The sequence below is a fragment of the Nelumbo nucifera genome, chromosome 3 (genome assembly GCF_055504915.1).
Source record: "Nelumbo nucifera cultivar China Antique chromosome 3, China Antique-T2T, whole genome shotgun sequence".
NCBI classification, from domain to species: Eukaryota; Viridiplantae; Streptophyta; class Magnoliopsida; order Proteales; family Nelumbonaceae; genus Nelumbo; species Nelumbo nucifera.
The window spans coordinates 60,779,965-60,792,696 of NC_142651.1; the positions used below are offsets into that span (position 1 = coordinate 60,779,965).

The following is a 12,732-nucleotide window of genomic DNA, read 5'->3' on the forward strand; positions in this document are numbered from 1 at the left end:
TTTAGAAAGATACAGAAATGATTAACCTCGGCCCCCGGCTACCCCACTAGAATTTAGAGTTTGCCAACTATCGACTTTTAATTATCCAGCCTTACAACTGAGCCCAGAAACAATGTTCCCTGTTAACACCCTGTTTTGCTAGCTAATCTGCAAAGCCATTTGCCGCTCTTGGAGTCCACTGTATTAACAACTGCATGTCCTTGGAAAAGCATTTAAACTTCTTAATTTCTTTTCTATAGAGCCAGGGAGTCTTTTCATTTTGCTTTAACCAGCTTATGACCACTTTGGAATCGCTTCCACAACCAGTTTTCTCACTCTCAAATCCACAGCCTTTTGCATCCCAAAAACCACTGCTTTTAGTTCAGCTCAGATGTAGTGGAGTCTCCCCCTTCCAATAGGGCCTGAGAACAACCCCACCACAGCCCCTTTGTCATTTCTTATCACCCCTCCTTGTACTTGGGAAACACTTCTCACTTGCAATGAAGTGGCATGCTTTCATTTTCAAGTCCAGCATATGGGAGGCTTGTGAATCTGTGATTGCCAAAGGGCCCTTCATCTGGGAGCTTGCGTTTTAATTATTGGATTGGTTGGTGTTAGATTTGAATCGGTGCATGTGCAAGGGAGCTTTGCTAGCAAGTAGGGGTGTCAATCAATCGGTTTGAATTGGACTGATCAAATTGATCCAAATCTTATCAAATTGGATTTGGACGGTCCATTATAATTATTGGATTGGGCCAATCCAAAATAAATTGATTCATATTATTATTGGTTTGAATTGGATCTAAACCAAATTTCCAATAATCTGATCATGACAATAAACCTTGTCCAATTTGAAATGGATCAAAACTGAATTTGGCATAAAATTACATTTAAGAAAATAATTTTACGAAAAAGCTTTTACAAAAGTACTTTTATGAAATGTACTTTTACAAAAACACTTTTACGAAAGCATTTTTACAAAAAATACTTTTACGAAAGCACTTTTACAAAAATACTTTTATAAAAGCATTTTTATAGAACTAATTTTATGAAAGCACTTTTACAAAAGTACTTTTATGAAAACACTTTTCTCAAAGTACTTTTACACGAAAGCACTTTTATGAAATCACTTTTACAAAAGAATTTTTTTTTATCAATAACAATAAGCTTTATTAATGAATAAGTTTTGTGAAACTTCAATTAGAGAAGGGGGGAGGTAAACTAACTATCTTGACTCCCCAACAACAAAAGAACAAAAAAAGAAGCTAAAAATTAGCCCAAAATCGAGATTCCTTAAATGCCCCTTGCTTGGCTAACCCATCAACCATTGAGTTAGCACTTCTCTTCACACAGCTATACTTCACCTCAATATCTCTACTCAGCCATTTAAATTTCTTCTTTTCATTGTTGTAGTTCCACAAACCATTGTTGTCTCCCTTTAGCCACCTAATCACCACCTCCGACTCCCCTTCAAGGACCAAGCGTATGATGTTTAATTCTCTTGCTCTTTGGATTCCTTCTAGAACTGTTAGAATCTTAGCCCTAAGAGAGTCACCCTCTCCAATTAGGCCTGACAACATAGCAGTAATAACCCCATCCTCATTCCTAAACACTCCCCCAATCCCAGAAGGCCTTGGATTCCTTAAGCTACTATCATCAAAATTCAGTTTTATGAATCTAGAGGGAGGGGGGGACCAAGAGGGCCCAGGAGTCCTCTTACATTGAGCAGAGGTAGCTATCTCTTTCCACTTTCTCGATAAGTCGGTCCTGGAAAATTCTAAGAATAACTCCAAAGGTTTCAGCTAGTGAGCTACCCTTAAGTGTATCAGTTCTAATAAGTTTTCTGTGGTTCTTTCCTTGTCTGAAAAGATTCGTGAGTTTCTCTCTTCCCATGCGGACCAACACACTGCCGCCTTAATGCTTCTCCACATAATCTTTCATATTTTCTTAGGCCATCTAAATAATGAAGGAGAGAACAAACTTTGCACACTCACAGAGGGATTCCAAGTACATTCAAAAAGGGAGAAAGCCCACTCCTAAACAGTTTTAGTAACTGGACAAGTAACCATAAGGTGGTAACCTGTTTCCCTATCAACTTTGCAAAGACTACACCTATTGGGAAATGAACAAAAAATGGGTCTCTTTCTCTGAAGCAATTCATTTGTGTTAAATTCTTTCCAGGAAAGCTTCCCAACAAAAACTACCAACCTGATGAGGAATGGGTTTGCTCCAAATCTCTTTAATAGGGAAGGATAACCCAAGAGGAGCAGGAGGCTGAATTAAAGTCTCAAAAAATGAAGCACAAGAAAAGGAACCAGAGGAGGATGGGGTCCAAAATCTGGTGTCTTCCTTACTAGGGTCCAAGAAAACATTTTCAAAGATGATTAGCAGAGACGAAATACAACCCATGTTTGTACCTTAATTGCCATTCTCAGGCCCAAGTTCCACCCAAAACCATAAATAGATTCTGAAGGAACTAAGAAGGATGAGATGGGTTCATTTTTCAAATATGACAAAGCATACAAAGAGGGAAATTGGTCCATCAGGGGTAAGTCCCCAACCCAAGGTCGCTCCCAAAATTTTATTCAATTACCAGAGTTCAGACCATACCTGATCCAAGGGGAGAAAACTGGAAGCAAATCATGAATGGCTTTCCAAGGGGAAGGAGCCCTTACCATAATTCTTGGATCCCAGTCATTCTCTTCTAGCCCAATTATGCTAGCCACTATCTTCATCCACAATTTGTCCCTTTCTAGTAGGAACCTCCACAATCATTTCCCCAACAATGCCATATTTCTTTTCCTAATATTCCCAATCCCTAGCCCTCCTAGCTTCTTACTTCTAGTTACCACCTCTCAACTCACTTTGTGATCCTTCTTCTCCCCTCCTGGTTCCCACAAAAAATCTCTTATTAATTTTTCCACGTTATTGGAGACCTTTGTGGGAATCTTAAACACTGCTGATAGGAAGTAAACAGGAATGTTAGCTAGGGTAGACCTAATCAAAGTGATTCTCCCCCCTAAGGAGAGATAATTTTTCCTACAAGAAGTAAGCATTTTCTCAAATCTCTCCACTTTTACAAAAGAACATTTACAGAAGTACTTTTATAAAAGCACTTTTACGAAATCACTTTTATGGAAGTACTTTTATAAAAGCACTTTTATTAAGGAACTTTTACGGAAGTAGTTTTACGAAAGCATTTTGACATACTTTTATGAAAGCACTTTTATAAAAGCACTTCTACAAAAGTACTTTTATGAAGTACTTTCATAAAATTGCATTTGTAAAAGCACTTCTGCGAAAGTGCTTTTTTAATGCCAAAAGGGTATATTTTTTGTAATTTTCAGATTTTCTTCATTTTAATGTATTTTTGTAATTTTTATATGTTCTGTTTTTATATATAATTTTTGATATTTCATCTGGTTTGGATTGGATCCGACCCAGTCCATTTACATTTTAATGGATTGAATTGGATTTGGTTTGTGTTGGATTTGGACTGGATTGGATCCAACCATCTGTAAGTAGACTCACATTGGACTGGATCGGGTTGGACTAAATCTAGTCCAATTGATACCTTTACTAGTAAGTGGATGCCAGTCAGGCCTCCCACTCTAAACGTGAGGGATTGTGTCTATACAAGAGACTAAGGTGGCGTTTGATAAATTTGAAATCTAAAATCTGAAAAGTTAAAAGGATATTAAAAGTGTCTAAAATCTGAAAAGAGCTATGATGCTTTTCTACTTTTTAGAGGCTTTGAATAGATAAGGTTGTCTGTGTTGGATCAACCCTTTAGCATCTGAAGTTCCCTAATTTTACTATTTTAACCCTAGAACAGACTATTTGATAATTTTGAGTTCAATTTGCACTATTTCATATCAAATCATTTATGAAATTCAAAATAATATTGAAATAATACAAATAATAAATAATAAATAACACAATTAAAATTATTAAAAATAATTGATGACTAATAAAAAATATTAAAGTAATTAATACTTAATAATTAAAAAAATAACACAATTAAAATTAAAAACAACACAAAATGCCTTAATTTGATCTTGCAAGAAGATACAACACAAATTACAGAAACCCAGATGTTCTTATACTGAGATTATGACTGATTAAAAGAAAAAAAAAATTTCTTTACCTTAATTTTACAAGGCTAACAATGTAATGGACTGAGTTGGTCCATAACCACACTACTGGATATGGGGACATGGGAAAAGGAGAGGAGTCGAGACAATTCAATAAAAAAATCAAATAAACAAAGAATGAATGTTTTCTCAACAGTTAAGAGATTCAATAAATAAACAAGGCATCGTACAAAACAAAGCAGGAAGGGGAAAAACAAAGCATGGATGTTATCTTAATAGTTAAGAGATTCAATAAACAAATCACATAATCTAAAGTTTGCATGTTATTATTAACAAGCTTAAGAGATTCAATAGTTAAAGGTAAACAAACCAAACAAATCAAACAACTGTAAATAGGAAAGAAGAAGAAGAAGAAGAAGAAGAAGAAGAAGAAGAAGAAGATACTTTCGGTGAAGAAGATACCTTTGCTAGGCGTCTGGCACGACTATAACCCCTACAAAATGAAGATTTATGGTGAGAAATTTGACGTTTGACAAAGAAGAAGCAAACATGAGAGAAAAGAAGGTCTTGCAGCCATACCTGGAGCAATCTTCACGAGCAGAGATTTCTTTCGTGTTTGAAACAAAAATGGGCTAGGTTTTTTGGTTTGGGGGTAATCAGGGGCATCAGCGCATCATTTCAAAAATGTTGGGGGGGGGGGGGGGTAGTTTCAACTTTTTACTAGCACTAAAATGCGTCTGAGCATGTTAAGAGACGGGCTGCACGCTTTGAGTTTCAGACCTAAAAACGAAATTCAGATCATTTTTTAGGTGCGTCATCAAACGGGTCTGGTGTCTGAAGAGCAAGTTTTTCAGCACAAGACGTCTGGAAAGTGTTATCAAACGCGCCCTAAGCCATGCTAATAAGTGGAGGCATAGGGGTATTCATGTGCAAATATGCCAGTTGTTGTCTAGTTTGTGTTTATGCAACCAGAAGCACCTACTTGTTCAGAGTCCTTCGCATACACTTGGCGAAACGTTCCCCAAGAATGGGATAGATTCGATTTGATCATTTGATGTCGATCAACCTGCTTTGTCCATTTGGGCTGGGAGGTGTTGCTCAAAGAATCTGTTGTAGAAGTTGATCATCTTTACGCAAATAAAGAATCTTCTTTGTCCATTCCAGTTTTTATATCTAGCCAAGTAGTATTAATAAGATACCTCCAAACTGATGGATCTAACTATCCTGATACTTAAGACATTTACCGACACTTTTAATGGGGTGATGATGCTTCAAGCTGAAGTTGGCAAAACATATTGGGACTTGATGCTTTAAGACATGGTGTCTATGAGGAAGGAGACTGAAGTTAAGTGTGAACATTTTGATTTTCCAAATGGGTTGACAGTTGACTACACAAATCCTATCCTGTTAATGTGCTCTATCAACTCGGCCCATGTTTTCTTTGATCTCTCATGGCTCTTCTCAGTCTTTCTTGTACAAAGTAACTCTTCACTATTACAGTCATTAGTTTTCTATGGACATGATTAAACCATCTCAGTTAGCTTTGCCTCATCTTATTATTAAGTGAAGCTCCTCCTATTTCCTCTGTATTTATTTCCTTTTAGTTTCATTGATACATGCCAAATTGCTAATCATACAGCACCCATATTCATCTCTCCACTTCAGCCACCTTGATATAATTCTATGGGGTGGGCAACATCCATTTTAATTTTATGTGCAAGTGATTTAAGGCACCATAAGTGGTTAGTTTTGGGTATCTTCTGATCATCACCAATCTTAATCACAGCACCATGTTACTAACATTTTTACTAAAATTGCAATAAATGTATCCTTGGTCCAACTTTTCTTGAGACCTTTTGATTACAAAGCATCTCACCATTGTTCTAGCTTTACATCTCACCACTGCAATAAATTTATCCTTATCAACCAATGCTAATTTATGATGGATACCCCTCCACCAGGAGTACAGTTTGGGGTTTAAAAAAGAAATGACTAAAGTCTCTTGGTGGGATACTGCAAACAATCAATTCCATGTATACAATGGTGTTGCCAAAAATATCCATCATGAATTAGATGCCATCTGTGGGTCATATTTTGTTTAGTCTTCTTATGGTCAACGTTTTCTATATATGACCTATCATTCCTATACTTTCTCCCTTCCCTAACTTTCCTCATGATTTACATACTTGTACAAATGCTAATATAATTTAAAAATGATTATTTTAGTATGCAATTTGTTTTCTTCAATCTTCTCAAGGATGATTCTCTTTATTGCTATAAAAAAGTGATTTCTCTTTGATATGTATTCAGTTTGCACCTTCAGCCCCATCATCATCCCCAATCCAGGGATATGAACTCGACACAAATGACCACTAGATACCACCTAAACACCACTCAAAACCGAACACGTGATCAAACTGGACACTTAACTGTGCTATGTTGAAATTCAAAGTAATACATCAGCTTGGTTCTATTACTTCAACTAAACATGAATGCTGTTGGGGAAAACCATTAAGTGTCTGTTTGGCATCGACGCCGTTGCTCCAGAAAATTGTGACACACCAGCGCCACGTCGAGAAACATGGTGCTCCAGGAAAAGCCAATATGTTTGGAACCATTTTTCCATAAAAAATGGTTTTCTAAGCCACGCCTTGGAAATCGAGAATGCGTGGTTTGGAGCAATGCCAAATTTGACGTTTTCTCATATTGCAGCTCGTTACTGCCAATGAGGACATGATGTGGTAGTGACGTGGACTTCCTATAATGGGTACCAGTGCTGAGAACAGATATGGAGCATTGATACCAAACAGAAAGTGTTGTTGCTCCAGGAAACGTCCTACCTGGCAACAACGTTTCCAAACAGATAAAAAAAGGACACCATTTTCAGAGAAAACGGTGCTTCCAACCCACACATCAGCAGACGGTGCTGTATCTGCAGCACCGATGCCAAACATATACTAAGTTTCAAGGTGATTTCTGCTTAAACCTGTCTAACAAGCAAATACAACTTTATTTGCATTTTAGGTATTGGATAAAAGAAAAAGAACTATGCAAGGTGAACTTTGCTGCAAACTGGTTATATTTATTAGTACTATTTCACATATCTTTTCATATGAGTTCTTTGAATAGAAGCTTGAGATTGTATGAGAATGGTAACTGGTAACAACTAAGGTTCATAGTGTCCAAATAAATATCTATATAGATCCCAGTCCTGGTTTGCATTAAGGAAGTCTAGAAGGATAATGAAGTGGGTGTTGATACTCCCAGTGGATAAGAGAAATCTGTGTTGCCTTTAGTAATGCCTTGATATTTATAAGTGATTTTTAGTTTTCATTTGCTTTTCTATTTAATTTTTCATTTAAATCCATTTGTATGAGTGTACTTAGAAAAATACAGCAGATGGCTTGTCTCCTGAACTCCTCTCCCTTTGTTGCTGGTTTTTTTAATTTCTCTTTCCACAGTTCTTTGAATTTCTCATAAGCTTGTTTATGTATATAGTGAGTTAGAATATTCAACAATTGTGCCTTGCATGCAGAAGTCTTATAGAGAGACTCTAATCCAATTATTTATGTGAGCATCTGCGTTTGCATAGAAATAATAAGACCAATTAATTGAGTTTATTACCATTCATCCTATCCTTAAGGGGGCGTTCTTTTTTTTGGATTTTGAGAGGGGGAGGGAGTTGGTCAAAGATATTTTGATTCCCATTGACCAAGAAACCCATGTTCTTGGTTCAGATTTATGTGGGGACTAGGGAAAGCTTATTTTCCTGGGTATCACTTACCCCATCTCTTAGGTGGGTAAATAACTTTCCCACCTTTGGGGAAAGTTGCCAACACTTGAATTGGACAAAAATGGCCCTTTTAATAATGGATTTTTATGGCTAAAATGGCCATTGTCTTATTTGCATGAGAAATAAAAGAACATGGGTAGATAAGTGCATTTACCCAGGTAAGTAACTTACTGAAAAGCGAACAGGGCCTAAATATATATTGCCTTCCCAAGGTAACCATTAGTTCTTTTTAGTGTCTTCTTCATTTAGGTACATCTTGCCTATTACCTGCACTGAAATCATTTTTCTTTGGGAGTATGTTTTTCCATTGCAATACAGCAAACAAAGATAGGAGGTTAGAGACAAAGCTTGAAGGAAAAATGATTGAAGCCATCCAACACATGTATTCATCAGTAAATAAGACTTTAGTCAATGAACAGTATGAGATTTCCTCAATTCAATTAGTTGAGGACAATCAAAATCAGTATGAACAGAATAGTCAGTTCAGGTAAGGACAAAGAACTTGGCTTTTTAATCAGTATGAAGTTAACCTTTTTAGTGCAATTGGTGAGACTGGGAAAGGAAAATGTAACCTGTCCAAGAACCTGGCTTAACCATCTTGGTTTTGTCTTGATAGTTAATTCAGGTAAGGACAAAGAACCTGGCTTAACCATCTTGGTTTTGTCTGATAGTAAATTCAGGTAAGGACAAAGATCTGTGGAAAAGGGCATTGGTCCTAGTATGCCAAATTTTCAGTATTGGTGTTGGTACCTTTCAGAGGGATAAAAGGTATTGTGATCACTTGCTTTCCTGACCCTTTCCTCCTAGGTGATTGATTCTACTGTTATCACCACCATTTGGTTGACTGAATAGCTGTAAAAGGGTACTGAATGTGTTTTATACTTCAATTTTTAGTTTTTAATTTTTTTTTTTTTTTAATTTTACGGTCTTATTACCCTTGTTAGGGAACCCTTCCAGAAACTCTCAGAGGCCAGGGGCAAGCCTAGGCCTAAGAGGGGGTCTGGAAATGCTTTTCAACCAGCAATTGATGTGCCTCAGTTAATCTAGGTAATCTGAAGTTATAGATGGTAATGGAGTTTAAAGACTTCAAGTATGAATTAGTAATTGACCCAAAAGGTTAAAATAAAAAGTTTACCCATCAAGGGGAGAGGGAGATAAAGAATGAAGGAATTGGTAATTGAGACAGAGACATGGATTTCCGGAGTTCCCCTGTTTTGGTAACTATGAAACTATGTAAGATGCAGAGAAATAGGCACAACCCTTTAGAAAATCATTGTAAACTAACAAACAAGGAGACATCTCTACCATTTATATTTACAAGAACAATCTGAAACAGTTATGCATGTTTTTCTCTTCTTTTTGAAGATCATAGCCATATTATACAACAAAGTCCTGTCGTAAATCATTTTCCCATCAAGCTATACCAAAATCTCAACTGTTGGTTTGAGTTTCACTGGATGCCAAGAGCTTGAATTCTTTTGATCAATGACAAGGAAGAGTCATTCCTGCGCTTCCATTCTTCCCTTCTTTCTTTCCTCTGTACTCTTTCCTCTAAGCACTGGTCATTTCCATCTAGTATGCTCACGATTTTCCTCATGCTTGGCCGCAAATTTGGATCTGAAAGTGTGCATGCCACCCCCAAATTCACTAACCTCACCAGTTCCCTGTGATCATACTCTCCATCCAATCTCCAATCCACTAGTTCCACTAATGGTTTCTTCTGTGACTCAAATTTGCGAACCTTCTTCACTAGAAGTACCTCAGGCCACCGGAAGTCGGCTGCCATCTGGCCAGTTACAGCCTCAAGCACCACCACACCAAAGCTATAAACATCAGCCAATGGAGTTGCTTCACCTGATTCTATGTACTCTGGTGACATGTATCCAAAGATCCCACGAACTGATCTTTTTGGATTGGCAACCACATGATGGCCATGCTCATTCCGAGTCAGGAATTCAGCAAGGGCAAAGCTACTTAGACGTGGGTTCATGTCAGGATCAAGAATAATGGCAGAAGAAGTGATGTTTCTATGAATGACCTGTTCTTCCCATTCCTCATGGAGGTAAAGGATGGCAGATGCAAGTGATCTGATTATGTTGTACCTATGTCGCCATTTTAAAACATGATTCTCTGTCTTGTGGTGATGATGGAAGAGGAGGTGACTAAGCAGGCGATTTGCCGAATAGTCATAGACAACCAGCATCTCACCTTGTTCAGTACACCACCCACGTAGCTGTACCAGGTTGCGGTGGCGGAGTCTCCCAAGGTTTTGAAGCTCATCACAGAACCGTGCCCGCAGTGCAGGGCATGTTTTCATCCCAAGTCGCTTCACCAGGACATGCTGACAGCTTTCCAGGTAACCATGGTAAGCAGTACCAAAGTCCAGCTCTGCAACTCTATGATCATCAGAGAAGTTGTTTGTAGCAGTGATGATTTCCTTGAAGGATATTTCCCTGGGTGTATCAACTGGGGGAAGGGTGGTATCAGCTGAGGGAAAGCTGGTTGCACAGTAGGTACTGCTGTCACAAGGACCAATGCTATCACCATGATGAGGAGCAGTAAGGAACATAGTCTCACCGGGGGCGGTGACATAACCAGAAGAATTAGATGTAGCTGTTGTGGTGGCTGTATCAGATGTGCTGGAGGAAGACAAAGTTATGTATAGAGGATGGAACTGGAATGATGGGAGTGCTGGCAATTCGCCGATGCAAGTTCCGGCAAGTGCTTCCATAACCCATTTCATGTTAGGCCTGGATTGTGGGTCACTGAGGGAACAGAGGAGCCCAACATGGATTAAGCGTTCCATGTCTGAAAGCTTGTAAGATCCATCCTGCAGTCTACTATCTCCAGCTTGCAAACACTTGCCCTCATCAGATAAACGTCTTACCCAGTCAAGCAGGATGATCTGCTCATCAGGGTATGTGAGATCGATGGCTCGCCGACCAGAAGCCACCTCCAATGCAACAATCCCAAAGCTGAACACATCAGCTTTTGCTGTCGCAGTACTTCGTTTCTGGAAGCTCTCAGGCGGCAAATACCCAATTGTACCACCAATTCTGGTTGTATCTGCCAACCGGAAATGGTAACTTCTTGTCGACCACGACATACGCAGTGGGGTGGGATATTCCAGTTCATGCTCCAGCCACCGGGCCAAGCCGAAGTCACCCAGCCGTGCATTATAGTGCGAGTCAAGCATCACGTTGCTCGTCTTCACATCACGGTGGATGATCTGTGTCTCTAGCTGCTCATGGAGATAGAAGAGTGCAGCTGCCAGGCCAGAGACGATTCGCCAACGGCGTTCAAAGTTGAGAACTGCAGACCCTGAACCATCGGGCCGCCGAAAGAGGATGCGATCAAGGCTGCGGTTTGGCATGTAATCGTAGACAAGGAGTAACTGGTCTTCGTGAGCACACCATCCCCTGAGCCGAACAAGGTTCCGGTGCCGGAGTTGAGCCACCGCCACCAGCTCTGCTGCGAATGTCTTCTCAAACCGCTCCCCTTTCTCTGCCACGCACTTCACTGCAACCACAGTTCCATCACTTGGTAGCACCGCTCTATACACACGGCCGAAACCGCCACTCCCAAGCACCTGATCCTCGCTGAACCCATTAGAGCCTATGTAGAGCTCGGCATAGCTGAAAATTCTCGGATTGTCACTACCAACCTTGTCCGACAGTACAACCCCAGCCATATCCTGAAAATCGCAAGTACCGGAGTACTGCTTTTCATAACACTGACGGAACGGGAACCATTCCCAGTCACTGAACCGGCGTAGCAATTGGCGAACGAAAGCAAGAATCCGGCGGTGGTACCCGAGGCCATCTTTCTTTGTGGAGAGCTGGTTCGGGCGACAACCGGACAGTTCAATTTCATCGACATCGGCCGGTAACATGAAACAAAGGCGACCCAGCTGCATTGCGGCGGCGGGAGAAGCGGAGCTTCACCGGCAAGGCGTCAATCACATGGATATGACTTGGCACTCAATGGAGAGGAGAGGTGGGAGAATTTGGTTTGTGATGATGTTTCATGTCTGTGTGTTGTGCATTTATTCTACTCCTTGATAGGTTGCAGATTTGAATTTTATGGGCGGACCGGACTGGACCGAACCAGTGAGAGGCGACCGGTTTGACGTCAAGAAAGAAGATTATTTTTCTGAATTTTCTCGATTTCTGTTAGTCTTCTAGAACAGAAGCAAAGAAGTAGCTTGACACGTGGTGGACAATGAGGCCTATCTGCTGACTTGGACACTGTGGGGCCAGATTAATTAGGGGAGGCAGACAGGCAATTGTGCCGAGAGTCTTGGAGGGAGATTGGTCCATGTGTCCAGCTTCTTGTGGATTATTAGCTTTGCCACGTGGCATATGGACCATCTGGGGTAGCTCGCTGGCTGGTTGCCTACTATTGTACTACGTCCTTTCTTTATAATTAGGGATTTTTTGAGAGTCAAAGGTACCACTTGTTGTATTTTACTGCAATAGGACCCAATCTTAATCATCAATCAGGCCTTTTGAAGTTGATATGTGGGCTATTGTCTGTTATTAGAATAACATATTATAATACTCGATAGTAAACATCAATCTGACGAATCCAGTGTAAGACTTTGACTTATCTTCAATCAGAGGGTGGAGAGTGTAACGCCTCCGTCATCTCCGATGCTTCGCCAACGTGGGATAGTTTCTTGATAAATCATCAAGCGGTTGGTAGTTGGTGCCGACCGTATTCACGGGTATGTAAATGTAAACTTTTAGTTTTAGGGCTGTGACGAGTGACGATGTCCAGAAGTTGATACGGTGGTCCCCCCTAAGCGTACACATGAAAGATCCAACCGTCCAACAAGGGCACAATAAATCCCTTTTTGCGAGCACA

General features: G+C 39.8%; 1 pseudogene across 1 annotated transcript; it reads right to left on the bottom strand.

Annotated features, from left to right (window-relative positions):
- Window positions 1-9,127: 9,127 nt before the first annotated feature.
- On the bottom strand, window positions 9,128-11,903 carry LOC104602199 (receptor like protein kinase S.2 pseudogene; annotated as a pseudogene). The gene has a single exon (XR_016083605.1). The product of XR_016083605.1 is annotated as a receptor like protein kinase S.2 pseudogene (transcript).
- Window positions 11,904-12,732: the final 829 nt, after the last annotated feature.